Here is a 12,046-nt window from a genome sequence, read left to right as displayed (position 1 = left end):
CTTCTATGGAAACGAGGAAGACTAAACCTGAGGTTACAACCCCACAACACAGGCTATCATACCACACAATTACTCTCCATAACACATAATCCCACTCTACATAATTTCTACACACTAAATACCACATACTTTCTCTCCACATAATTTCACTGCACAACATTCCACATAATTCCACTACACACAACCTGCATCCACTCCACTCCAAGAAATATTATTAAAACACTTTTACATTTACAACGCCAATAGCTCTAACGCTCGCAAATGCGAAACCTATTACATTGCAAATGCTTCTTTAACTAGTAGTCGCTTTTGCAGAGTGGTCGAGAAAGGGTGCTGGCCTCTGACCAGCACTCAGGAATTATGCTGCGTAGGACTTACAAGAGGTACCAGGAAAGCTTCTTAGCCCCCAAAGTTCCTTAGTTTTAAAGTGGACTTCACCCCCCATCCTGTTTTCTGCACGGAGGTACGTTTGCAGACTAGTGGAGAAGGGTGTGTGGCCTCTGAAGACATTTTAGCAATCCCACTATGTGGAATTTACTGGAGGTAACAAGAGGGGTAGTTAGCCCGCAAGGACATCCTCGGGGGCCAACTACCCCTCCTATTACCTCCAGTAAGTCCCACACAGCAGGATTGCTAAATTCTCATAGAAGGCCACGCCCCCTTTGCCCACTACTCTGCAAACGCGCTCCCTGGTGCGCTCTTGGATGGGGATTGAAGTCCCCTTCGCTGATGGGGGTTGGTTAGGGGCCAACTAGCCTACATGTTATCTCCAGTAAGCCCCACACAGTGGGATTCCTGAAAGGTGGACACAGGCCACACCCTTTTTGTCCACCACTCTTTAAATGAGCCTCCTGGCACGCTCTTGGTTGGTGAAGGAAGTCCCCATACCTCCTGAGGGTCCCTGGGGGCCAACTAGCCCTCCTGTTACCTCCAGTAAGCCCCACACAGCTGGATTGCTGAGAGCGGTGCAAGGCCAAGCCCCCTTTTTACACCACTCTGCAAACGCACCTCCTGGTGCACTGCTGCTTGGGGGATGAAGTCCACTTTAGTCCTGAAGTCCTCAGGACACAAGAGGACTTCATCACCCCACCAGGAGTGCACCAAGAGGCGCATTTGTAGTGTGGTGTGAAAAGGGGCGTGACTTCTGACCACCTCTCAGTAAATCCACTGTGTGGGGATTACTGGAGGTACCTGGTGGTCTAGTTGGCCCCTATGGACCCTTAGGTTTGAAGGGGACTTAATCCTCCAATTCAGAACGCGCCAGGAGGCGCATTTGCACAAAAGTGCAGGGAGGGGACGGGGCCTCCGGCCAGATGCCAGCTTCTCTGTTGTTTTTCTTTTTTTAGAAGGGGGGCTGTGTGGCCCCCTTTCTTTTAATTTTTTAGGGCCCTGGGGACCCCATCCCCCAGGGCCTGTCCTATTTAAAAAAACATAATTAAAAAACAGGAAGGGGCCACCCGGCCCCACTCCCTTGTCCGATTTCGGCCACGGGGACCCCATCCCCAGGGCATGGCGACATAATTTTTTATTTTTTCAATGGAGGGGAGCCACTCGGCCCCCCCTCCTGAGGCCTTTATAAGCCCCGCGGACCCCATCCCCTGGGGCATTGCATCTTTTAAAAAAAATGTTTACTTAAATATTCGGTAGGGGCGCCGTGTGGCCCCCCTTCCATGGGCCACTATTGGCCCTGGGGACCCCATCTCCCGAGGCCTGGTCAGTCTTTTTTTTATAAAATAATTAAAAGGGGGCAAGTGGCCCTGGGGACCCCATCCCCCGGTGCCGTCTCTCACCGTTGGGGACTGCGGGGGAGCCCCAATGCCCTGTGGTCCCAGCGGCTCCCCACCTCCTGCGGGAGCTGGCATTGCTTTTGGGTAAGGGGAGCTGCTGACATGCAACTCCCCTCGCCCAAAAGCAATCTGCTTTGCTTCTTGGCATACTATAGCAGTGCGGGAGCCGTGCTCCAGGGGTGGGCACCCCATGACATTGCAGGAGCCGGCCCTAATGGGTGGCAGTCCCCAGGGCCATCAAGGGCTCCAGGAGAGGGGCCGCGTGGCCCACTTCCATCATTTGCATAGCCCCGGGCAGGTGGTGGTCCCCGGGGCCAGGGACCTGCTACGGACCCTTGAATTTTAATTACTGTATGCCCCGGGGAGGTGGTGGTTTCCAGGGCAGTGTGTGGGTGGGCAGGAGCCCCCGCCACATCTTTAATTTTAAAAAAAAGCTCCGTGGAGGTGGCTGTCCCTGGGGCTGCAGGGAGCTGCGATGCCCCCTGCACTTAATTATTAAAGCCCCGGGGAGATGGCCCCCCACATTTTTTTTTAAATATAGGCCCGGGGAGGTGGCTATCCCCGGGGCTGCCGGGGGCCGCGAGCCCCCCGCATTTGAAAAATAATCGCCCCATGGAGGTGGTAGTCCCCGGGGCTGCGGGGGCCCCACTGGCCTCCACCATTATTAAATAATCCCCCCGGGACCTGGCCCTTCGACGGGGCTTTCAGAAAATGGAGTGCGGGAGACCACACTTCATAAAAAAAAAAACGTCTTCTCTATTCGCGCACCCAGCGCGACTCCGAACGAAAAAAAAAATATTAAAATGCTTTTTTTGGGTCTGGGGTTCCCTCTGGGACACCCTGAGCAGGCCCAGGGGGTCAGGGTGTTTCTACCCTGCCCCCTTTCCTTCATTTTTAATTTTTCTTTTCCTTTTTCTTGTCACAAGATGGCTGTCAACAAATTCTGGTTTGGAGTATTGTCAGCCAATCAGAATTAAGCTTGTGCTCTGGAAGATTCGCAGCCCTGCAATTTCGCGCACCTGGGCGCAGCCACGCCCACAACCACCGCGCTACATCACCGCTCGCGGCCCCCGCCACGCGGGACACGCGTGGGCCGGGCCAAGGGCGGGCCCGTTTGAGCCTGTTCCAGGACGGGACGGGGCCTTTCCCCAACATCTTTATTGAAAGGTTAGTGCAAGCTTAAACCACCTTGCAAGCTGTTATCACCCTATATTATTTAACAACCACCAAGGCATCGACTCTACTTTGTATTACATAATGTCTTCACCTATGGGCAGGAAAGGAAGAAAATCTATCGTAGGCGGCTCCATAGTGGGAACCCTGGACCAGTTTCTAATAAGAGCATCTTCGATCCTAGCCCATGAAATTGTACAGACAGAAAAGAGACTGTCCTTGGATATTGCCTTAGAAAATCGATCTTCATTGGGTAACCTGGCTCAGGCTCGGTCGCCGCTACAATTTCATGTTCCAGAGTCCACCGAGGCAGGCAGCAACGATGCAGGTCAGGGGAATTGCGTATTGTATCAGGTAGAAAGCCAGCCTTGCCTCCCTGTAACTGAGGATGTAATTCTGAGTTCCAGAAATAAATCTAAGCCACCCCCTAGTATTCTCCCTGGATCACCGGCCCTACGCATTAAGACCCGGTCTGCATGTAGCTTTAAGCGTGGTTTGACCCAACCAATGACAAGCCAAACTTCTAAAAGTAAACGTGTGGGCGTAAATGCTAAAGGAAGGAAAGCCAAAATCCAGAAAGTCAACACAGTTGATAAGAACGCTACACCATCAGTGCTCCACAGTCCGGATCCAGGCCAACCTCCTAGTGAAGCGATAACTTTGTCCTCGAATTCGGGCGACGAGTTACCTGCCGAGCTGGGGTTGGATTTCTGGACTAAATTGGAATCCATCTTCAAAAAAAACATGTCTTCCTATCTATGACAGACTTGACATCATTGAAAATAGACTAGTATGCCTTGAACTGTCATTTGCTTTGGCTCAGGCACGGATTGAAACCCGGACCAAAGGACTTACTGTCAATCAACCAATTTTGATGGGCACCCGAATGAAATTGGCCACCCTAACGGCCAGTTGATTGTGAATAAAACTGTTGAACTTACTGATCCTGTTGTGCCACTGCATATTCCCCCTCTACCACCCTCGGGACACCAAGTTGTTCCTAGTCAATCTGTGTTGAGCGGAGGGGTTGTGATGGGGGAAGTCAACAGGGTGGTACCACATACCACTCAAGTGAATCTGGATACCCCCTGTGTGCCACTAGTAAAAAGATTACCGTGTATAGACCTTCCTCCCGAATCTATCCCCTATGTGGTGGTACTTCTGGGGGTCCCTCCTATAAGTCAGGATAAAAGGGAGGAGTACAAGGACCTCAAGAATAAGTGTATCCACTGGCTTTACTACAATTGCCCATTGCCTGTGAAGGTATCGGCTGAAATTCTGTTCGCAAGGCGTGTAGATTGGGTGGGACCTCGGAAAAAGTCTATGGAGGGAGATTGTATAATTGTTAACTTCAGGGACAGAGGGCTGTGGAACACACCTGTGAATGGCCCGTGGCAAGCACAGCTACGTCAATACGTTCCTTACCCCTTACTTACTTTTATCCAGCATCACATCTGTCCCCCGGAAATACGTTGCCAGCTATGGGGATAGAGTCTTGGGGTAATGAAGGGGGAATAAGGTTGTTCCATAGATTTGATAGGATGTCTGGGTTGGAGGATTGCGATTGATGGTCCCCCCTGTCCAAGTATGGGGTATACCCCTTTGAGCCTAGCCAGGGAAGACCAAGCACGAGAATAGACTCAACCGTGGGGAGTATTAGCCCCCCAACCCAATGGTATTGAACCAGAAGTAGGGAATACCAATCTGGTCCATCTGCGTGATGAGATACTGTTATATCCACCTACGGGAGAAATAACTTTGATCCTACCTTCTGGTGCTGGTAATGTAAATAGGCAATGTGATTCTATAGGCAGGGTGGATTCCGGTGGTGGTTTGTCTCGCAAGAATGAGACTACTTCTATGGTATCTTGGTACCTAGCGGGCCTGGGCCCTAAATTAGTTTCACCTGAGTGGTCCGATTTTATTGAAAAATTTGACATCTGTCTCTTTCAGGAGACTTGGTCAGTAGATCCTGTTTTCCGCTTGGGCTATCTTAATTTTTATGTCCCAGCTGTAAAGAAAGATAGGGGCCGCCCGGCTGGTGGGCTAGTTATATGGGTTAGGCAGGACCTAAGCTGTAACATCCAGCAACGTCCTGCATGTAATAACGATATCCATGTAGTGAGATTTAGTGTTCCTTCAGGTATTCGCATAGATATTTTTAATGTCTATGCACGAGGCCACCCAGGGGGAAAAAAATCTGAGGTTTTAACCGCCTTGGAAGAGCTGTTAGTGATTATGCCCTCCAACATTTTGTAGCGGGGGACTTCAATACAACTTTTGAGCCATTAGGGCATGACACCCAACGCCTCACAGAGGAGGAAGATTTTAGGTGGGATATCCCCTGTCTTGAGTTGGTACCTATACAAAAATGGACTGAGGCGGCCATTCAATTAAAGGGGCTGAGTATGGGTAATCACTTGAGGGCAGCTAATGGGCGCACACTGTCAGATAGGCTGGGAATTAACACTTACGATAATGGCCACAGGTCTAGTCGTATAGACTATTTGCTCGTTCACTTAAGACTGTGGCATTATCTTATGGATATGGTGGTAAGTGGCCGTATAGAAAGTGACCATAACCCACTTACTTCTATTTTTAATTTGTCTCTAGCTGAGGGTGCACCAGCCCCACAGGATGTTATAGCGCCAGAACTTATTTTAGCCAATGACATGAGCCATCTAAAATGGCGTAAAATCGTTGACCACCCTGAAACTCTAGCTGCAATTAAAAATGATGTAACTAATATATTAGTCGTGCTGGGGTCTAGTGATGCTAGTGTGGATTCTCGCTCTTTTGTGATTGATGTCCACACTAAACTTTTTGACCGCTTAAAATCTTACTTTTGTAAGCCTAGCACAGGTAGGATTAAAAAGGGTAAGAAACCTGCTGGGTGGTATAACGAGGCCTGCCGACAAGCTCGGGTCAGTCTCGGCAGGGCCTTAAGAACGAAGGACGCATGTAAAGTAAGGGCAGCTCGGGGTTGTTACAGGAAAACCCAGCTGGAGGCAAAAAAGCTTTGGGATGAGGACAAGTGGAAGGAACTTAAAGATGCCTGTGCGGCTAAAAACCCCAAACTGTTCTGGGACATATTTAAATGGGATAGGGGAGGTTGCCCGGATCGCCCTCAGAACAATGTGGCTCAGCATCTATGGGTCGATTATTTTAAGCCACAGTATGCCAGGAGTAGCGATGAAGAGATCCTTGGATCATTTTCATATACCTATTATGATGGGGTGGCCTTTACTCCTGAAGACGTCGACAAGGCATTAGATGCGGTAACTGGGGGCAGAGCACCGGGTATGGACTGCATCCCGCTGATGTTTTTGTAAATGACAAGCAAACCTGGCGATTATATATTGCCCATATTGCAAATGCAATTGCTCCAGGAGCTGATGTCCCCCCTCATGGAAGGAGCGGAAATCGTTCCTGTGTCCAAAAAGGGAGATGATATCTTGAGTCCCATGCAGGCTGGTGTCCGCCCCCCAACCAGTAAAATTGACCAAGTTTTTCGCTTTATCACTTTGTACTGGAGGACGGTGGTATTGGGAAAGGGGGCCCTGTATGCTTTGTTCGTTGATTTGAGGGCAGCTTTTGACCTAGTACCGCGTAGCAAACTATGGCAAGTCTTGGGAGAGATGGGGATGGCCCCGGAGCTGTTATCCCTTATCATCCGGCTACATGAGGATAATTTTGCCCGGGTCCGGTGGGGGGCACAGGATGAAGTAATGTGAACCTTCCCTGTTGACAGAGGAGTACGACAGGGATGCGTTATGGCGCCTACCCAGTTCTCGCTCTTCGTCAATGGGGTGATTGACTATCTTTCCCTGGCCCTCACGGATGCCCCGGTGTTGGCAGGCACCCGTATTCCAATCCTCATTTTTGCGGATGATACCTTGATTATCTCAAAGACTCCGAGTGGTCTCCAGAAGGCCCTTCAGTGATTTGAAGAATTTTGCCATCTGCGCGGCCTAGAAATAAACACTGCTAAGACCAAATTTATATCTTCAATGAACACAAATCCTTCAGAGGTGGCGTGTACATGAACAAATAGCCCCTGGAACAGGTTGAAGCTTTTACATATTTGGGTGTTACTTTACAGAAGGATATGCGTTGGAACAGCCAACTCGATCTGGCTGTTTTGAGGCACAAACAGCAAGCGGGTATCCTTCTAATCAAATTTAAAATTTCCCTAACCAAACCGATTAGCCCAGTGTTAGATATCTATGGAATAAAGGTTCTGAGCTCAGCCCTATACGGTGCCGAGCTGTGGGGGCTCGAAATCCTAAAATGTCTGACTTTGTTGGAGAATGCGTTTTTACGCAAAGTTACGAGTCTCCCTCAAAGTACCCCCCTAAGACCATTATTATTGGATCTCGGTAAGAAACCTGTGGAAGATCTCGCCAAGCTTCGCCCTTTATTATATTGGCGTATAGGGTATGGTGTACAGAGGAACTCTCACACTACGCCAAGGGCCTCATGGACGTTATAAAAACTGACTCCTTCCACAAAATTAAATGGCTGAAGGAGATCCGATCCCTGTTAGTGAAGCAGGGGATGTCAGAACTATGGGATGATCCTATAAATGCAGTCTTTCTCTCTAATTTTTTTTTGAAAGGAAGGTATTGGGAACTGGTATTTACATCAGCGCGTTCTCAAGGTCTCTCCACCTATCTTACTGGTCGTTTTCTTGAATTCAAGACCTGTCCAGTGTTTGAGAAGTACTAGGACCTGATTGAGAAACCATATGATCGCAAATTGTATTTTCAACTTAGGGTGGGTGCTCTCCCAACTCGGGAATTTACTTGTAAATGGGGGGCTATTAATGACAGATGCTGTAAGTGTTTGGAACAACGGGAAACAGTAGGCCATATACTGTTCTTTTGTCTACTATATGCTGCACCACATTGCATGTGGATAAAGCCTATCTGTGAGGCGATGGGCATCAGAAGATATGCGGTGGCCTTGCGAATTTTGTGTTCAGACCCCACCCCTCCTATAGCTATAGCTGTGGCGAAGTTTTTTGAGTTGGGCATGGTCAATCAGTTTGAAAATGTTGTCCCAAGTAGCCAGCGATTGACTGCCTATGACATACCAAGTACTATGATGACTTTGCGTTATAACCGCCCTGTCTATCTGATTAATGTGATGAGTTTCCCTTGGCAGCGCCAGATTTCGGCACCCTTTTTGGAGTTTTACCTCTATTTGTATAATGAATTATTGACTGTTTTTTATCACTCTCAACAAAATAGAGTAATCTTTTTTAAAAATGTATTCGATAGTTATCAAAAGATTTAATTGTATCTTAAATATTTATTCAACTGGTTTTAAAAACGTATTTTTATATTGTACTTTTATGACTTAACTGTCGAATAAAGTTTATGAATTGTGAATTGTGTATGTGCCAGGATCGTAGATGGAATGAGAGAGTGTTGGTCTCCTTGATGTAAGAGGCGGGTGATGGCAAAGACTAGGGAAAAGTCTCACGAAGGGTTCAAGAATCGTTGGGGGTTATCATTATTTTGTTACCAACCAACAAACACTTGTATTTCATCATGTGTATCATAAAGTCAGTTGGTATTTTTAATAACCCAATTTTTTTTTAACAAATCAGTTGGGACAAACAAGTGGATGAGAGTTGAATAATCTGAATTTTCTGCTTGCTACGAGTGTTTTGTCCTCTAATTAATATAGCACATATATCCACAGGTTGACGGGCAGCAGCCGTGCGTGTATACAGGGGTGATGTAAATGTGTAAATGTGTTGGACTTGTAAAGCGCACGGCTGCCCGTAAGCGTCCCGGCGCTGGAGACCGCTGGGGAACCTGTCCTGGCTTTCCCTGTGAGATGGTCCCTTCTGGGTATCTCCAAGGTGAAACCAGGCATTCCCCGCGTCTGTGGGGGGACGTTGTAGAGATGAGGCAAGCTTAATGCCCAGAGTTGCAGAGTGTGATCCCTGGTTAGAGTAGGCACCGAGGCGAGAATTGTCGAGTCCGCTGACCCTGGTCCACGACCCTGCCTCGTCGGGAATTGAACCTTGGTCCCGGGCCGTTCTCTGCTTCCGGGTCTGCCGCCTCTAACCAGTGAGCCACACCACTCCACTGGTGTGACCAACGATTGGGAGAACACCCCCCCCCACGAGGTGGGTTGTCGGTATGAATGCTGAGGGCAACCACCTGGTAAATACACCATGACCTCTAAACAATTTATGTTACATGTTGAGCTGACATGCGTGGTAACATTTTAAATGTTTTGAGATATCCGGACTGTGTGGCACTGTGTTTGTCTTGTTTGTTTGTCTTTTTCCCTAGGCCCAGAATGAAACACTAGTGAGGTGAAGACTGACCCCGAGCCCTAATGAAATTGCCATAAGGTATTTGACAATGAAACATGTTGGCCTTCCCTAAATGAAGTGGTTTGCAACATTGTGTGTTCCCTTTTTAACCAGAGTGGGCTCAAGGCATCTAATAAAGTTGGCATTGTTGCGAGTGAGTCACATCTCATTTTTAGCTTAGAGAAGCGAGTTTATCTGTTCTCTTCCAGGGGATCCTCATCAATAGCACTGAATATTCCCGCCCATGTGCGGGACCCCGGAAACAATATAAAAATATATATGTAAAAAACACATATATCTAGCTCCACATATATGTATGTACATATATTATTTTTTCTCATACCAATGCAGCCCCAAAAAGAGGCTAACACAATGTAAAACCTTGTACATGTACTGCAATTATAAAGGAAAGAAAGAACAAATTGAATCAATTATCCTTTGAATTTTGTGTTTTAATGAGTAAAACCACTCATAACTCCTGAAAATTGCATAAAAAGACATTGTTAGTCTCAGGCTGCATTGAAAAGCAATAACATAGAAAATGAAAGCATTTTCAACAAAAAACTGGCACTGTGCCTTTAAGGCAGCCCTGAACCCAGGCTTCCCATCATGCCTCAGGGGTGACAGTTAGATCAGTTGTTCTTTCCAGCTCCTTCTGTCAGGACCCTGGTTAACAGCTGCCACCTTTTTTGGACTTTCTGTCAGAATTACTTGGTGTTTTCTTCAAATTTTTGATCTCACTCGACGGTTTTTTACCTTAGAGATATAGTTATACCTTTTTTGGGCTCTAAAAAGGTAAATTTTTTGTCAGAAATGCCTAAGGCTCTTTTTGACACCTGCTCTGCCTGTGGGCATAAGAAGGCTTGGTCTGATACACATCCTGTGTGATTTCGCTGTCTACCTGACTCTCATGAGGTAGCATCTTGTGTCCACTGCCAGTCCTTGTCATCCAGAACTCTCAAGGACAGAGAAAGAAGCAGGATTTATGGACTTTCTGAGAGAGGTAGGTCTCCAAAGAGACTTATGAAGCGGTCGACGTCGAAGAAAGTTCCGACCTGCTCTCCTTCGGCATCGGGATCGGCGTCGAGGTCTCCAACGACGAAGAAGGTGAAGTCTTCAGCGTCGAAAGTGAAGACTCCGCTGCCGTCAACCGGGCGATGCGCAGCATCGAGTGCAACGTCGAGGTCTCCGTTGAAGCAGGGCGGCTCAACGTCGAGACTTCCGTCGTCGAAGGCTCAGGTAGAGTTTTCGACGTCGAAGCCTCCGCCGTCGCCTAGTCATGGGCGCTCGGCGTCGAGGCAGCCTCCGTCGCCGTCTGGTTATAGACGCTCGACGTCGAAGCATCCTCCGTCGTCGCCAGGTCATCGGCGGTCGACGTCGAGGCATCCCCCGTCGTCAGGTCATCGGCCATCGACGTCGAGGAAGAGCTCGACCTCGAAGCATCCTTCGTCGTCGCCAGGTCATCAGCGTTCGACGTTGAGGGATTCTCCGTCGACGACCCATTGGCATTCGACGTCGAGGCATTCATCATCGTCGAAAGACCATGGCAGTTTGACGTCGAAGCTTCCTCCGTCGGCGTCGCACCATCGACGCTCGACGTCGAGACATTCACAAGCGTCGGCAGGGCACTCGCCGTCGAAAGTTGAGCAAAGTTCGACGTTGGAGAAGCCTGTGTGGACTTCACCTCCTCGGAGATCGACGTCGAGGCATGGAACTCCAGTGGTCCAACCTCAGACAGTGGCACAGCAGTCTATAAGGTCGTCTGGGTCTGCCTCAGCTGCGGAGGATGACCACGGCTCGCAAGTGAGTGACAGTCACGCTGCCAAGCGGAAGAGGTCGCCGGAACAGAGGGACTCTCGTGGTCGCTCCAAGTCTGCGGCTGGCTCAGGTTCGGACTCTGGCCCGGATGTGATTATTTATCAGTCGGGCAGCGAGGAATCTAGGCATTCGCAAAAGGATGCAACGCCTCCATCACACTCTCCAGAGAAGCATAAATCACCTACTGTCAGGCTTTCCCCGAGATGGTACAAGCCACTGCATCACTGGGCTCCGGACAAGGAGACAGCGTATCGGTTGCAGCAAAGGCTCTCTAGGTCTAGAGAACGGTCACGCTCTCCGGTGAGGCAAAAAGAAAGATCACGCTCTCCAGTTCGCCAGAAGGAAAGATCATGTTCCCCAGTTCGTCAGAGAGAAAGATCACGCTCTCCAGTACGCCAGAGGGAAAGATCACGTTCCCCAGTTCACCAGAGAGAAAGATCACACCAGAGGGAAAGATCACGCTCTCCAGTTCGCCAGAGGGAAAGATCGCCCTCCCCAGTTCGTCAAAGGGAACGATCGCGCTCCAGGGTGCGAACCGGCAGGCGTAGTTCACGCTCAAGAAGCACAAGGAGAGATCGAAGAACTCCTTCTACTTCTTCCTCGACCCGCTCTCACAGAGACTACTCTCCTACCCTGACAGACTCTCCTTCAACGAGGGTATCTCCAATCGATGATATCTTCACTTTTCAGGACGTACTGGGTAGGGGAGCTCTTAAGCTGGGAGTTACCTTAAAAGCTCCGCAGGTCAAGACCTCTATAATATTTGAAACACTACAACATAGGTCTGCACCCAAACCTCTTCTGCCTTTGGTGCCGGGGATTATAGAGCCAGTAATGGACGTCTTCTTGACCCCAGCGACGGTCAAAGCGGCTCCGGCAAGGATTCTTAAAAAGTACAAATCTCCAGAGGACGATCCGCTATTCCTCAGAGCTG

The 12,046-nt window shown here is 48.9% G+C and overlaps 1 long non-coding RNA gene across 1 annotated transcript in view; it reads left to right on the top strand.

The window, feature by feature from the left end:
- Positions 1 to 9,279: 9,279 nt before the first annotated feature.
- The window catches only part of LOC144815258 (uncharacterized), a 438,302-nt gene continuing 435,535 nt past the window's right edge, over positions 9,280 to 12,046 (top strand). Inside the window, exon 1 of the long non-coding RNA XR_013606922.1 lies at positions 9,280 to 9,333. This is a non-coding gene — a long non-coding RNA (uncharacterized LOC144815258). The remainder of the gene's footprint in view (positions 9,334 to 12,046) is intronic.

The sequence above is a fragment of the Lissotriton helveticus genome, chromosome 1_1, assembly GCF_964261635.1.
Source record: "Lissotriton helveticus chromosome 1_1, aLisHel1.1, whole genome shotgun sequence".
In the NCBI taxonomy this organism is placed as follows: Eukaryota; Metazoa; Chordata; class Amphibia; order Caudata; family Salamandridae; genus Lissotriton; species Lissotriton helveticus.
Note: the sequence above shows the minus strand (reverse complement) of the source record. Positions and strands in the feature narration are given on the sequence as shown.